The 14,070-nt window shown below is 34.6% G+C and overlaps 1 pseudogene; it reads left to right on the top strand.

Moving 5' to 3' along the window:
- The first annotated feature begins 10,669 nt into the window (after positions 1–10,669).
- LOC112470195 lies at positions 10,670–10,788 on the top strand (annotated as a pseudogene).
- Positions 10,789–14,070: the final 3,282 nt, after the last annotated feature.

The following is a 14,070-nucleotide window of genomic DNA, read 5'->3' as shown; positions in this document are numbered from 1 at the left end:
TGCACTTCTTTATTTTCCATGAAACCCAACTTTCAATTATAATGGAAGCTGCATTTAAAATGAAAGTTCTAAATAGTTCAGGGTTATGAAGAAGGAACTCATACTTCGGACACTGAATTCTGGGGACTTCAGGTCATGATATAACAGAGATGAGGATCCATTCAACCAATGGTGATCTTGAGTTCCTGCTCTTGGACACCAGAATTAGGGACTTGAGCTGCAGCCCCTTGAGTAAAATTGGCAGCAAAGAGTATATCACCTTATAAATGTCAGTGCCCACAGGGCTAAATGTTAGTGTTAGAAAAATAGTTTTATAAAATAAAGATTCATAAGAATGTAAGTTATATGATTATTATGAAAGTTATCTGGAAAATCTTAAAATAGAAGTTATGCACAGGCTATGACTCAGAATTTCCATTCCAGACATGCCCTAGAGCAACCTGCTTATCAGATATCAGATGTGTACAGATGTTCATCACAGCATTGTAGTCATAGTAAAAACCAGCAATAATCTAAATTCCATTAACATAAGAATGGAAAAAATTGTATATTAATAGGGATACTAAAAAGTGGAAATGAATGAATTAAAAAGACATGAATCAACATGAATTTATCTCACAAATATTTACGGGTGAAAAACTATGAATAAAGTATTTTATGAAGTTTAAAAATATGCAAGAATAATGTATATTACAGAAATCCACACATGAGTAGGAAAAATCAAGATGAATGTGAGTGTTGAACATCAGACTCATAGCAATTCTGAGTAATCGAGAAAGGAGTCTGGGAGTGGGCTCGTATTAGTCACCATGCCTTTTTTGTTTGTCAGAAATATTTTTAAGAAAAATGTGTAGCTTCTACTTTGGGTGAGGCCACCATCTAGGGCCTGAGAAAGAAACAGCAAGCCATCCTCCTTTTCCTTAAAAAAAGCTAAATTTCAGTTGGGAGTATTAACCTATCAGAAGTTTGGATATTTAGTAATATCCAAAGTAGTAAATATTTTTTAAACAGAAACAGACTTTATATTTTAGAGCAGTTTCAGATTCACAGAAAAATAGAGCAGAAAATATAGAAAGTTCCCATACAACTTCCACTCACACACAGCCTCTCAATATCCATATCCTGTTCCAGAATGGCATATTTGTTATAATCAGTGAATGTACATTGACATGTCATTATTACCCATATTTTATTATTTACATTAGGTTTCACACTTGGTTTACATTCCATGGGTTTCTATCTGAAAAAAACATTATTACCCATATTTTATTATTTACATTAGGTTTCTATCTGAAAAAAACAATACCAATTTGAAAAGATATATGCACCCCTGTGTTTCATTGCAGCATTATTTACAGTAGCCAATATCTGGAAACAACCTAGCTGTTCATCAATAGATGAATGGATGAAGATATGGTGTATACACACAATAGAATGTTATTCAACAACAATAAAGAATGAAATCTTGCCATTTGTGACAACATGAATGGACTTAAGAGGATATTATGTTAAGTGAAATAAGTCAGAGAAAGACAAGCACCATATGATTTCTCTTGCATGTAGAATCTAAAAGACAAAAAATGAATAAACAAAACTAACAGACCCGTAGATATTGAGAACTGATGGTTCCCAGACAATAAAGAATGAAATCTTGCCATTTGTGACAACATGAATGGACTTAAGAGGATATTATGTTAAGTGAAATAAGTCAGAGAAAGACAAACACCATATGATTTCACTTGCATGTAGAATCTAAAAGACAACAAAAAATGAATAAACAAAACTAACAGACCCATAGATACTGAGAACTGATGGTTCCCAGAGAGAAAGTAGAGGGATGGGAATTTAAAAAAAAAAAAAAGAATACTCATGGACAGAGAATAGTCTTCAAATGCTAGTTAATTCAAAGAAAGAATGCTAGTGACCTCACCACAAATCCTTAAAAAGTAGATAACTGTGTCACGTTTTTGAGTTAAAAAAAAAAGAAAAAAGATTGGTGTACCTATTTTTCCCCCGCTCCTCACTGGAAGCAGGAGGAGAATTTTCTGACATTCACTGTGAAATGGTAGAACTCTTGGAATTAAAACTCACAAAAATATGGGGGCCCTACATGACTTGGAGCCCCCCTAAGGTTTTTGTCAGAATGCCCATACTGAGCCTTCAGTAACTCATCAATTACAGTTCAGGTTTTCCTACTCTGGTACTGCTTTCCATGGAAGTTTCTGCTTATAGGTTTCTGTTCTGCCAAACTGGTGCTCTATGCAGCCTGTCTGTCTTTTGTTTGCCCTGTGATCGCATTACTCCGATGGCTCTTAGAAGTTATTGACTTTTCAGTTTGACTGTTAGGACAGAGTGACATCTTCTATGTTCCTTACATGCTGGTTAGAAACCAAGTCTTCTCAATTATTTAATAATAAAGTTAGCTTTCTAAAATGAACTGTGTTAACCAGTAGCAAACACATAACCAATCTCCCAGAAACATGACAAAAATGAGGGAGATCTAGGGAGTAAAGGAAAACCAACACTGCAGGCACATATCTCTTTATTAGACACCTCACTTATCTTTGCAGGATATGATGAAATTTATTAAGTTGGCATGTCCTCCCATTCTAGCCTGAGTTATTTCAAACATTTTGTACAGTGGCCTAAGTTCTATACAAAAGGTGAAACTTGTTCTGTATATTTGCTTTTACAATCAGTATTGTTCTATTGACTCCATTTTTTTCAGATAGGTAAATTAAAGCATAGAGGTCTTACAATTTGCCTAAAGTCCCCAGTGGCCAATTTCAAGCCAGAGTATAAACCATGGTACCACCAAGTACTTGGCTTCCAGCCTAAGGATCCTCCATTCTTCTCCCCTGCTTGGATTTAACTTATGAGTCCATCTAATAATCTGATAATGGAGAAATGGGAAAGTACCCCAAGGTATGGATTTATAAATTTTATTTCAAAATTTTCAAGTTTCATCCTGTAACTTCACTATACATTTAATCTGTCAAGAACTGTCCTTTGAGATTTCATAAAATCCTCTATCTCAAAAGAGACCTTGGAGAAGGTCTCTTCAACTACTTTGAAGTTCTTCTAAATGTCCCAAGACCATTATCACTGAGGAGTTCATTAACTGCTATTACTCAGAAATAAGGGATTTCATGAATAGATGTATCTGTCACATACTGGGTTAATTAGAATGAATCACATTTCTGTTTTATAGGATTCTCGGAGCCTTTAGAGTGCTAATGTGATGGTAAATTTGAGCACAGAGTTCCAATACTTTATAGTGCACATAATAACAAAAATGTACTTGACAGTAAGACAAAATAGAAAGTGAGGTAATACATATAATTTGTTTCATACTTTTAAAAATGTCCCATGGCACATTACAGACCATACAGAAAACTCACATATTGTTTATGGCACAAACGATGTGACTCATGCATTAAATTTCTATTTGACATCTGCACTACAAAACAGTAGATTTACTTTACTGAGACCATTATCCCGCAGATAGCAATGTTGTTACAGTGTGTGAAATTATATTTCATAGGTCCCAGATTGTTAAAGAAGTTCGGGCTGTTTTGCCCAAACTTCTAATTTTTTCAGATGAGGGCCCAAAATGAAGACCCATCTTAAACAGCAAGGTCTCACTTTTTTTTTTTTTTTTTTTTTTGGCAGAGCTGGGACAGAAACCTGGTTCTCTTTCTTCCTGCTGCACGGTGCTTCTAATCCTGTGATTGGCATTACAGTGCCAAATTATGTCAATGACTACAATACTGTACTTGTAGTTAAAATTCCATTTATTTTTATAGGACAGGGCACAATCTCAGAAAACAAAAACACATGCCAAAATGAGAAATGTGTCATTCTCCGGCAACAGTTCCACTATTGCGGGCTGTCTATTACATGCTTCAAGTCCCCTCAGTTCGGCTGGTCTAAAATAACTCTATCACCAATAGCTGTTTCTCCCTCCAATGAGCCAATATTGAACAAAGCCATTTGGCTGTATTAAAACAGGTGTATAATTGTTTCCACAGTCACTGCCTCTCCCTGTGTAACCAGTTACATGAATGGTTGTGGAATCAACCCTCTCCTGCAGGTGTGAAAAACTCATCTCCCTCTCAAGTCCTCCATTAGAAGGAGCACTTCAAGCCCAGTTTTGACTGGCCAGAGTGTAATAAAAAAGGTCTTAAAATGTTTCTTCTAAAAGCTTCTCTAATTGATCACCTGAAACTGTCAGTTGGATCTCTGAGATCCATCTAGTTTTGAAATTATTCCTCCACTTTCTATAACTCAATACTGTTGCTAAAATTCAAGCATCAGGAGTTTATATCCAAAGAGGATTTTTCTAAAATATATGCAAATATACAAAAACTTATATGGGTAAAGAAAGTAGCAAAAACAAAATCACAAGGGAAGTACTTAAAACACTTGGGAACTAATCTGCCTAATAGAATATTAGATGTGTCTTATGAGCAAGTACTAAATGTTCAAAACAATAAGAAAAGGAAGCAAAGAGAAAGACCTTTAAAAAGGATTCTAAGCAGCAGGACACACAGATCTTCTTTGGAATACCAAAGAAGAGGTCTCCTTATATTTTAGATAAACCAAAGCAAAAGAATGTGGCGAGTTTTTGTTACATGGAAAATTGTGAATTTTTCTATTCCACGAAGTGAAGAGATCATATACACTACAAACTAGGAGATCAGCCGTGCTATGTCTCAGCATAGGCTTCTATCTGGCAGTTTCCTGGGTTCTTCTTTCTGAAGATTCTCCTGTATCAAAACCTGGGAGAGTGTCATGGTTTCCCTATTTGCTAGACTCATTGACCTTCAGATGGAGTAGGACCAACAAGGTGAAAAGTATGTGATTATTTTTATTTAAGGGGAAATAAATACTTTAAAGGCTCTTAGGTTTTTACAGTTTCTAATAACGATTGGCTGGATTGTTTATTATGTCATTTGTTCAGGTCATTTATTATGTGATTATGTTGGATGTAGCTAGGATGCTGCAACACTTAGATGGCATCTCTGTTAGATGCAGGTACTGGCACCGCTATCACCGTTACTGCCCAAGCTCCCATTTGTAGACGAACAAAACTGCTTAGCACTGCTGGGGAATGTGTGTTCCTCACGTGCTTGCAAGGTAAATAGGTGCCCATGTTCCCTGTCCCATAAGTAGTCCGCCACTTAGGCAAGGTACTTAGAGTAGTCCAAACCATAGAGACAAATAATAGAATGGTAGTCATCAGGGTCTGGGAGAAAGACACAATGTTTAATGGGTATAGAGTTCCAGTTTTGCTAAAAAGAATTTTGGAGATGGATGGTGGAGATAGTTGCACAGCATATAAATGTACATAATACCACTGAACTGCTTACTTTAAAATGGTTAAGATGGTAAATTTCATGTCTATTAGCACAGTGAAAAAAAACTGAAAAAGAGAATCTTATCTAATTCTGATTCCAGAACTTCGCTAATTCTATTGCCACGCACACTGATTTGTACACAAACACTTTTGACCTATTTGTGTATTTGCACACCTGCCTCAGCCGGTTTTAAACATTTTGAGAAGATTTTTATTCATCTTTGTATCATTTGCTGTTAGTAATTAATTTAACAGAAATCTATTAAGCCCCTTCTAATATTCTTAGTGCTGTAGTGAAGTAAATTAGACTTTTTTTCCTAGATATTCATAACCTTTTCTTTAGATTTAAAATTTGTTAAATTTATTGTAACGATGCCTTTTACTTTGCTTTTTTATATTTAAGAAGTTATATGTTAAATTATTTGACAGAGTGGTACAAGTCATGAATTCTGAAGACATTACTTGGTTTTGAGCCTAATTCTGTTACTTCCTAGCTGAGTTACCTTGGGCACGTTTCTTTGTACCTTAGTTTCATCACTTATAAAGTGAGAATCAAAAGAAGGAACTATGCACATGAATTTTCTCTTAATAAATTACAACCAGACCCTAGGATATGATCATCAACTCAAACTTTTTTTCCCCTTTCCAGTTTCTATTATGTCCCTGTGGTTAACAACAAAGAATAGTATTGATTTTGTACTTTATAAAAATGAAAATATACAGTATTTACTTAGCCTTATTTCTTAAAAATTATTAATAATATCCATTTAGTAATTCTGTTGATATGAAACAATGCCATTGTGGGAATATACTGCAATGTATTTATCTAATCTAATGCTGATGGGCATGTGGATAGTTGGGTCTGGGTTTTGTTTTTGTTTTTGTGTTCTATAACAAATGCTGCTATATTCCAGTATTTGCATTTTGCTTATCATTTCTGGTGTGTATGTGTCTAAGTGTAGACTTAATGGGCCTCAGCATATGCCATTGTTCTGCTTTATTAGATAATCCTGATTAGTATTCAAAAGTGACTGTGCCAACTTAACTCACCAGCAGTGTATATTAGGGCTCTGGTTTATTCATTCTTAGTGGTATTTCACAGCCAATAGTTGGTGTAATCTCTTCATTTAAAGGATACCTGTTTTTAAATTTGCACTTTCACAATATCTAAAGAAGTTGAATATCTCTTTGTAAATGTATTGGTTATTTTGTTATCCTTTCTGTAAAGAAATAAGTCTTGTCTATTTTTCTATTGGATTGTGTGACTTTTTCCTGTTGCTTTGTGGATATTCTTCATATATTCTAAATATAGTGTCATATATATTATTGTCAGCATGTTTTGCTAGTTTGTTGTTTGTCTTTCACTCTTATGAAAGTCTTGCAAGGAACATACATTTTTCGTTTTGTAGATTTAAATTTATTAGTTTTCTTTCTTGTTATAGTTTTCATGTCAAAAAACTATACAAAGATCTTTACCCACTCTACAATCAAAATCGTATCCTCCCCTGTTTTTTTCTAAGAGTTTTTAATACTTTTTAATTCATATTTAGATCTGACATCTATTTGGAACTTATTTTTTAGTAAGAAGTGAAATAAGGTTCTAGCAGTATGTTCTTTAACTTATATCTATCTATTTGAGATTATCTTTCTTCCGCTGTACTACAGTTCATCATTTCAGTGATACCAGGTGAATTTATAGGTAGGTGTTGGTGCTTTCTAGCTTCTGTATCCTTGGCTTCATATCTATCCCCGTTGCCACAGCTTTGAAGCAAATATTGCTATTTGGCACTGCATATTTGCTAGCTTGTTCAACATCGCCACTGGTGGTCTGGGATCTTTGAAATTTAGAAATAACTTGTCAATTTCTACAATGACTTACACAAACACATACAGACTGCTTGGATTTGAAATGGAATATATTAAATTTACAGATTGATTTGGAGATAATTTTTATCTGCACATAACAGTCAAAAAATCGTGAACCTCTACTTTCACTTCAGTCTTTTAAAGTTTTGTTAGTAATATTTTTAGTTCTTAGCATATGAATCTTGCATATCTTTTGTTTCTATATATGTAACTGTATTTCTAGATGTTTGATTTTAGATATTTTTGTAAGTGCTAACTTATAATTAATTTCTCTAATGGTATTGTAAATAGTATAATTTATAATTTCTTTTAGTTCTGTATATAGAAAAAGGTTGTATAATAATTAATTAACCATGCAGTGTGACTTTGTTACATAGACCAATTAATATCAATGCTTTGCCTGAAGATTAGTTTGGATTTTCTAGATAAGCAGACTTATTTTCTACAAATTATAATTTTGTTTATACTTTTCAACTTCATAGGATATTAGTTTTATTTCACTCGCTAGTACTCTCAGTGTAATAGTAAAGAAAATTGTGATAATAGAGGTTCTTTTCTCTCACCTACTCTCAAGGGGAATACTTTTCAACCTTTCAATATTGTGAGCAATCGTGGATTACTTGCAAAGTGGTGGTGCCCAAGTCTGGTGTGGGGGGGCGGTGCGGGGGAGAGGGAGAGGGAGAGGGACAGGGAGAGGGAGAGGGAACTTCCTTCCTTCCTACCATTCAGATGCTCCTATATTCTCTCATTTTTTTCACCAACTCCACTGTGGCTATACCATGAACACTTTCACCATTGGTACACTAGTTAGTGATTCTTTTTTCCTACAATGAAGCCACCAATCTGGATAACATGGAAAGACTATGAGGAGAGTATTCCCTTCACAATGATGTACACTCCATACAAAGACCTCATGGTTGAGTTCAGAATTTGTTCCTAGACAACGTGATATCTAAGACATAATATATAGTCTTCTAAGTTTTTGCTCTGACTTTCCCAGGGTCTATCAGAATAATACTGTTCTCTCCAAACACTTCCTCACTCAGTGCCACCCAGCTCTATGTCACTACTTTGGGTCTCCTGAGGTCCACTATCTCTCCAGTTAGTGTGAAATTTAACTTGTAGAAATGTTCCAGTTCAGTGACTTTCAGGATTTTTTGTTTCTTTAGAGTGGGAGTGGCATCTCTGTCTCTATAAATTCCTTCTTAAGCCAAAGAATTCATATCTCTAACTCCCACATCTTTTGCCTCTGAGCCATTGAACAGATTCTGTTTTAGAATCATCTGATCTACTGTACAATGTCTTCCCATCCTGTTTTTACTTCATTTGGATCAACAATTACTCTCATTAATAGAATTCAAGTAAAATGTAAAAGCTAAAGAACATACATGTAACTCACATTCAGAGCAGAGAAAAATTAGCAAGCAATTTTTAAAATCCTACTACTTCAGTTTGCCATTGATCAGCTCAGAAGGCCAAGCTGTAGGATTTCTTAAAATTGTGGTAATTAATACTCAGTGTGTGATGTCTCATTTTATTCAATTTATACTTAGTGTTCCCTGCCAAAATGCAATAAAGATAAAATTTAAGAAGCCAAGAAGACATAAATTAAAGTTTTTTTCCCCCTAAAGCATGATTTTAAGTAATATTCTCAGTGCAATGTCATCTAGGGCATTTGGAGATTACACAGTTTATTAATAAGCATTTTGGCTAAGGTTCCTTGTGAAGTCAGGGATAATACAAGTTAGATGCATCTTTCTTTGATTGTGAACAGATGGATGCACAAGGAAGGGTGTTGGGTGCCTTTCATCTGTCCCCAAAGAAAATTGGTTGGTGAGAAATGTTTTTGAAGAACAGTAGAGATGGGTACCAGGAGCCACACCTGCCCTCAAATGCAAGCAGCCTTCACCCAGAGTGGATTCCTTGGTAGCAATCAAGGAGGAGAACTAGTGGTCTCAGGCCTCCACTTTCCTCAGGCTTGTAGGAGGGGATCTTGATTAAGAAGTAAATCAAGGCTCTTTTCCTGATACCTCCTGTTCTTATCTGGACATCCTTACCAGTATCATGGCTTTTATTTGGTTGGTTTCTAGATACTTTTGTGTGTGGGAAAATTAATTTTCCTGTGGAGATGAGAGCAATACAGAATCAAAGGTATGAGCAAGAAAACAGAACAGGTAAAGGGAGAAAGGATAAGCAGAGAACAATGAGTGGATCTTTTTAAAAGATTTTTAAAGACAAGGAGAGAAGATATGGACAGCGCTAGAGGTAAAAAGATGCTGACCTCTGCAGAGATCAGATGGTAGGAAAGGAAGAAAAGCACAGCTGATACTTTTCATAACCTGGAGATTTTGAGAGCGTGGATCAGGACAGGGAAAAAATGGTGGTCTCCTCCAAGCCTGGGAGATTCTAAAACTAAAAACTAGATTTGGGCTTCTGCACATCTATCTTATGTCTGTAACAGAGCAGTTGACATAAGGGAAGTGAATAAGATTAGCCCAGTGATTGTTTCAGAAAATGGACAGACTTCTTAACTATGTAAGAGAAATCTGGGCCATGGCCTTTGTCTTCCACAATTCTCTTCACGTACATACTTAAAGACCGTCATAGGCAAGATGTTTCCTGATGTGCATTTTGATTAAATATTCGTGCACTCATTTATTTCATTTTATTCTTCTCCACCTCCTCCTATATATGGAGACATGAAATAAATATCTCTGAAAAGGAAAGCAAAGTTATAGTCTTTCCCTCATACAATTTAAAGGAGAGATATGTATACAAAAAGCAAGCAGCACATGACCAAAAACTGAAGTACTGGTAGATAATCTTTGTTCAGATGAACTGGAGAAAGGTTTAGTTGGAAATTGGGCCTTGAAGAATGTGGAGAACTTACATACATGTGGAGAATGTGGAGAGGAATAAGAGGCTGAATAAAATTCTGGTGTCTAGAAAGAAATCCTCTATGTGTAGAGCCCAGCTTGCCTCAATCAGGGTATTTATGAGGACTATGTCTGCAGTTACCTGAGCCCTAAAGCACCTCTCACTTCCACATACCTTGACGGCTGTTACATTTTTACATTATTGATTATGTTCTATTAGCCAAATGACAACTTATGGTCATGGATCATAGTTTTCATTGATTTTTTTCTCCTTAGAAGTGAATATAATGCTCAGGTAATAGTTTCATAGCAAGAGGCTTTCATTGTGGCTTCCTAAGCCACTTGGTGCTTTTCCCACTTTCCTGATGTGAATAAAAAACTACTAATGGCTCCAATGATGATGGACACAGCAGAAATAGTCTCAACTGTAAGCCTCATTCAAAGCCCTCAGGGAAAACTTTCAAGAAGAGAAGGTGAGATGTGCTTCTACACTCAAAGTGGTGGAGCCCTCCAGTTACAAAAGGTACTGGAAGTTACTGTGGTTATAAAGGTCAAGAAATTGTCCTAAGTCTACAGCCATGCCACCCCGAACAAGCCCGATCCCGTCTGATCTCAGAAGCTAAGCAGGGTCGAGCCTGATTAGTACTTGGATGGGAGACCACCTAGGAAGACCAGGTGCTGTAGGCATAAAAAAAATATAAAAAAATAAGAGATTGTAAACTGACAAGGTCCTTGCAATCTGTGAGGTCAACCAATGGTCGCTTCACCAAAAAAAAAGAAAAAAGAGAAATGGTCCTAAGTGGAAGGCAGCTGGAGACCTCCTATAGAGACAGTTTAAAGTGGCTCCACTCTGCCTAGAGCAAGTATCTTTTACGTGAGGCTCTCCAGGAGCATTCTGGGAGTCTCCTCAGTCATGCCCAAATGTGACTTCCTAGTTTAAAAAAAAAAAATCTCATATTCTTTAAAAATGACCAGATTGGACTTTTAATACATTGCTTGCCTTCAACTATTTCATTGCCTTATCTTAGATGCAACTAAAATTGCCCCCATTCTTCTACATCTTTATGTGGATTCTCCTTGCAAGGGCCTCTATCCAAAATCATTTGGGCATGTATAATAAAAATTACACTTACACCTAGATACTATGATGATGAGTGCGACTGGAACTTGTAAAAAGGAGTCAAATTAGTTCTTTTTCATTCCCCAGTTTGAGAAATATTTGATATATTTCACTGTATAAGTTTAAGGCATACAACATGACTTGATTTACATATATTGTGCAATGATTATGATAGGTTCAGCTAACATCCATGTTCTCATATAGATACTATGAAAAATATTTTTCCTTGTGATGAGAACTCAGAATTAACTCTCAGCTTCCATATAAATTATACAGCAGTATCCGCTATAATTATCATGTTGTTCATTATATCCCTAGAACTTATTTATCATGTAACCAGAACTTTGTACCTTTGGCCACCTTCCTCCAACTCCCCATCACCCTCCACTTTTGGTAACCACAAGTCTAATCTCTTTTTCTATGAGATTTATTTTTATTTCATTTTTTAAAACATTCCATGTATGAGATCATTTGGTATTTGTCTTTCTCTGACTTATTTTATCTAGCCTAATGCTCCAAGTTTCATTCATGTTGCAAATGGTAGGATTTCCTCATTTTTTAATGATTGAATAATATTCCAATGTGTATATTCCAATTTATTCACATATATACATTGTATACATAATATACATGCCTATTTTATATATATACATATGTATATAATGTATGTACATACACACACACACCCCAACTTCTTTATTCATTCATCCATCTGTGAACACTTAAGTCATTACAATGTCTTGGCTATTATCATGTGAACACAGGATTGCAGATATATTTTCAAATTACTGTTTGTTTTAAATATATTCCTAGAAGGGGAATTGCTAGACCACATGGAAGTTCTATTTTTTAAATTTTTTGAGGATCCTCCACACTGTTTTCCAAAATGTATGTACCACTTTACAATCCCACCAACAGTGCATGAGGGTTATCTTTTCTCTACATCCATGCCAGCATTTGTTAGCTCTTGTTTTTTTGATAATGGCTATTCTAACAGGTTTGGGATGACATCTCATTGCAGCTTTGTTTGTATTTCCCTGATGACTGGTGATATTGGCCAACTTTTCATGTACCTGTTGGCTTTTTATGCATCTTCTTTGAAAACATATCTGTTCTGGCCCTTTGTCCATTTTTTTAATTGGGTTGTTCTTTGCTATTGAGTTATATACTTTGTATTTTAACCCCTTACCAGATATGCAGTTTGCAAATATTCTTCTCATTTTATAGGTTGTCTTTCACTTTGTTAATGATTTGTTTTGCTGTTCAGAAGCTTTTCAGTTTGATATAGTCCCAATTGTTCATTTTTCATTTTGTTGTTGTGTTTTAAGAGTCATATCTAAAAAATCATTACCAAAAATCATGCCAAAGAGCTTTACCTATGTTTTCTTCTTTGAGTTTTATGATTTCAGGTTTAACATTAAGATTTTAATCCATTTTTAGTTAATATTTGTGACCGGTGTAAGATAAGGGTCCAGTTTCATTCTTTTATATCTAAATATCCAATTATTCCAGCATTTATTGAATAGACTCTCCATTGAGTATTTTTGCCTCCCTTGTCAGACCTTAGTTAACTACGTATGTATAAGTTTATTTCTGGATTCTCAGTTATGTTCCATTGGTCTGTTTGTCTTTTTTGTTTGTTTTGTTTTAATGCCAGTAGCATACTGTTTTGATTACTATAGCTTTAAATTATAGATTGAAATCAGGAAGTATGATGCCTCCTGCTTTGTTCTTCTCAGGATTTCTCTGGCTATTCAGGGTCTTGTGTGGTTCCATATACATTTTAAGAGTTTTTTCCTACTTGCATAAAAAAAATGCCATTGAGATTTTCTATTTCCTCCTGATTCAGTTAAGTCACATGTTTCTAATAATTTTTTTTCTTTCTAAGTTGTCCAATTTCTTGATATATAGTCATTAGTTGTTTTGTGAAGGAAAGAAACGTCAGGAATGAGCTATGTTGCCATCTTGGTAACATTACTTTCATACTTTCTTTGAAATAGTTCTTACTGACAATGATGCTTAGTTTTCCCATTGCATGTTTAAGGAAGTAGAGGGACTTGGAACTAACAGGTTTGTTATACTTAAAAATTTAAGCCTTCGCCCAAGAAACTATTTACAATTATGCTCATTGTAGCATTTCTTGTAATAGATAAAAGTAGGAAATAACTGAAATTGCCAAAAATAAAGGAATAGCTAAATAAGTGATGGTATATCAACATTACAGAATCGTACATAGCTTTTAAAAAGCATGAGGTAGAACTATATAATGACATGAACAGATTTATAAGACTTAATATTAAGTAAATGGAAAAATTATAAAATAATATGAATAATCTGAAATCATTTAATAAACCTCTAAGTAAGAATACACACACACACATGCCTTTGTATGTATAGAAATGTACCTAAAAGGATGAACATCAAAATGTTAAGTGCCTTTGAAAAGGTTCCAGAATTGTGAGTGTATAAAGATGTAGTTGAAGGAGAATTGGCTCATGTGTGATATGTAAAAATAACAATAGAAAATAATAATGCATATGTCAACTCTGAGAATTAACCAATGAAACATCTTGTCTACTTATTTCTGCTTTTATTTTTGATTAAAAGTTACATGCTCATTATAAAGATTTCAAACTGATAAAATCGTTAAAATAAAATAGAAAAGGAAAACTACTAATTTTAACATCAGATGAGCATGATTTCAGACAACTGTATAAATGTGTAGTTAGGTACACATTTAAAAAAAATCTAATGAAATTATATTTTATACAAAATGCATTAAAATATATTAAATACAAGTTCACTTAAATTATAAGGAGAACAAACTGGAGTAATTGCTAAATTTCAAA

The sequence above is a fragment of the Pteropus alecto genome, unplaced genomic scaffold (genome assembly GCF_000325575.1).
Source record: "Pteropus alecto unplaced genomic scaffold, ASM32557v1 scaffold177, whole genome shotgun sequence".
Taxonomy (NCBI): domain Eukaryota; kingdom Metazoa; phylum Chordata; class Mammalia; order Chiroptera; family Pteropodidae; genus Pteropus; species Pteropus alecto.
The sequence above is the reverse complement of the archived record's forward strand: the minus strand, read 5'-3'. Positions and strand labels throughout refer to the sequence as shown.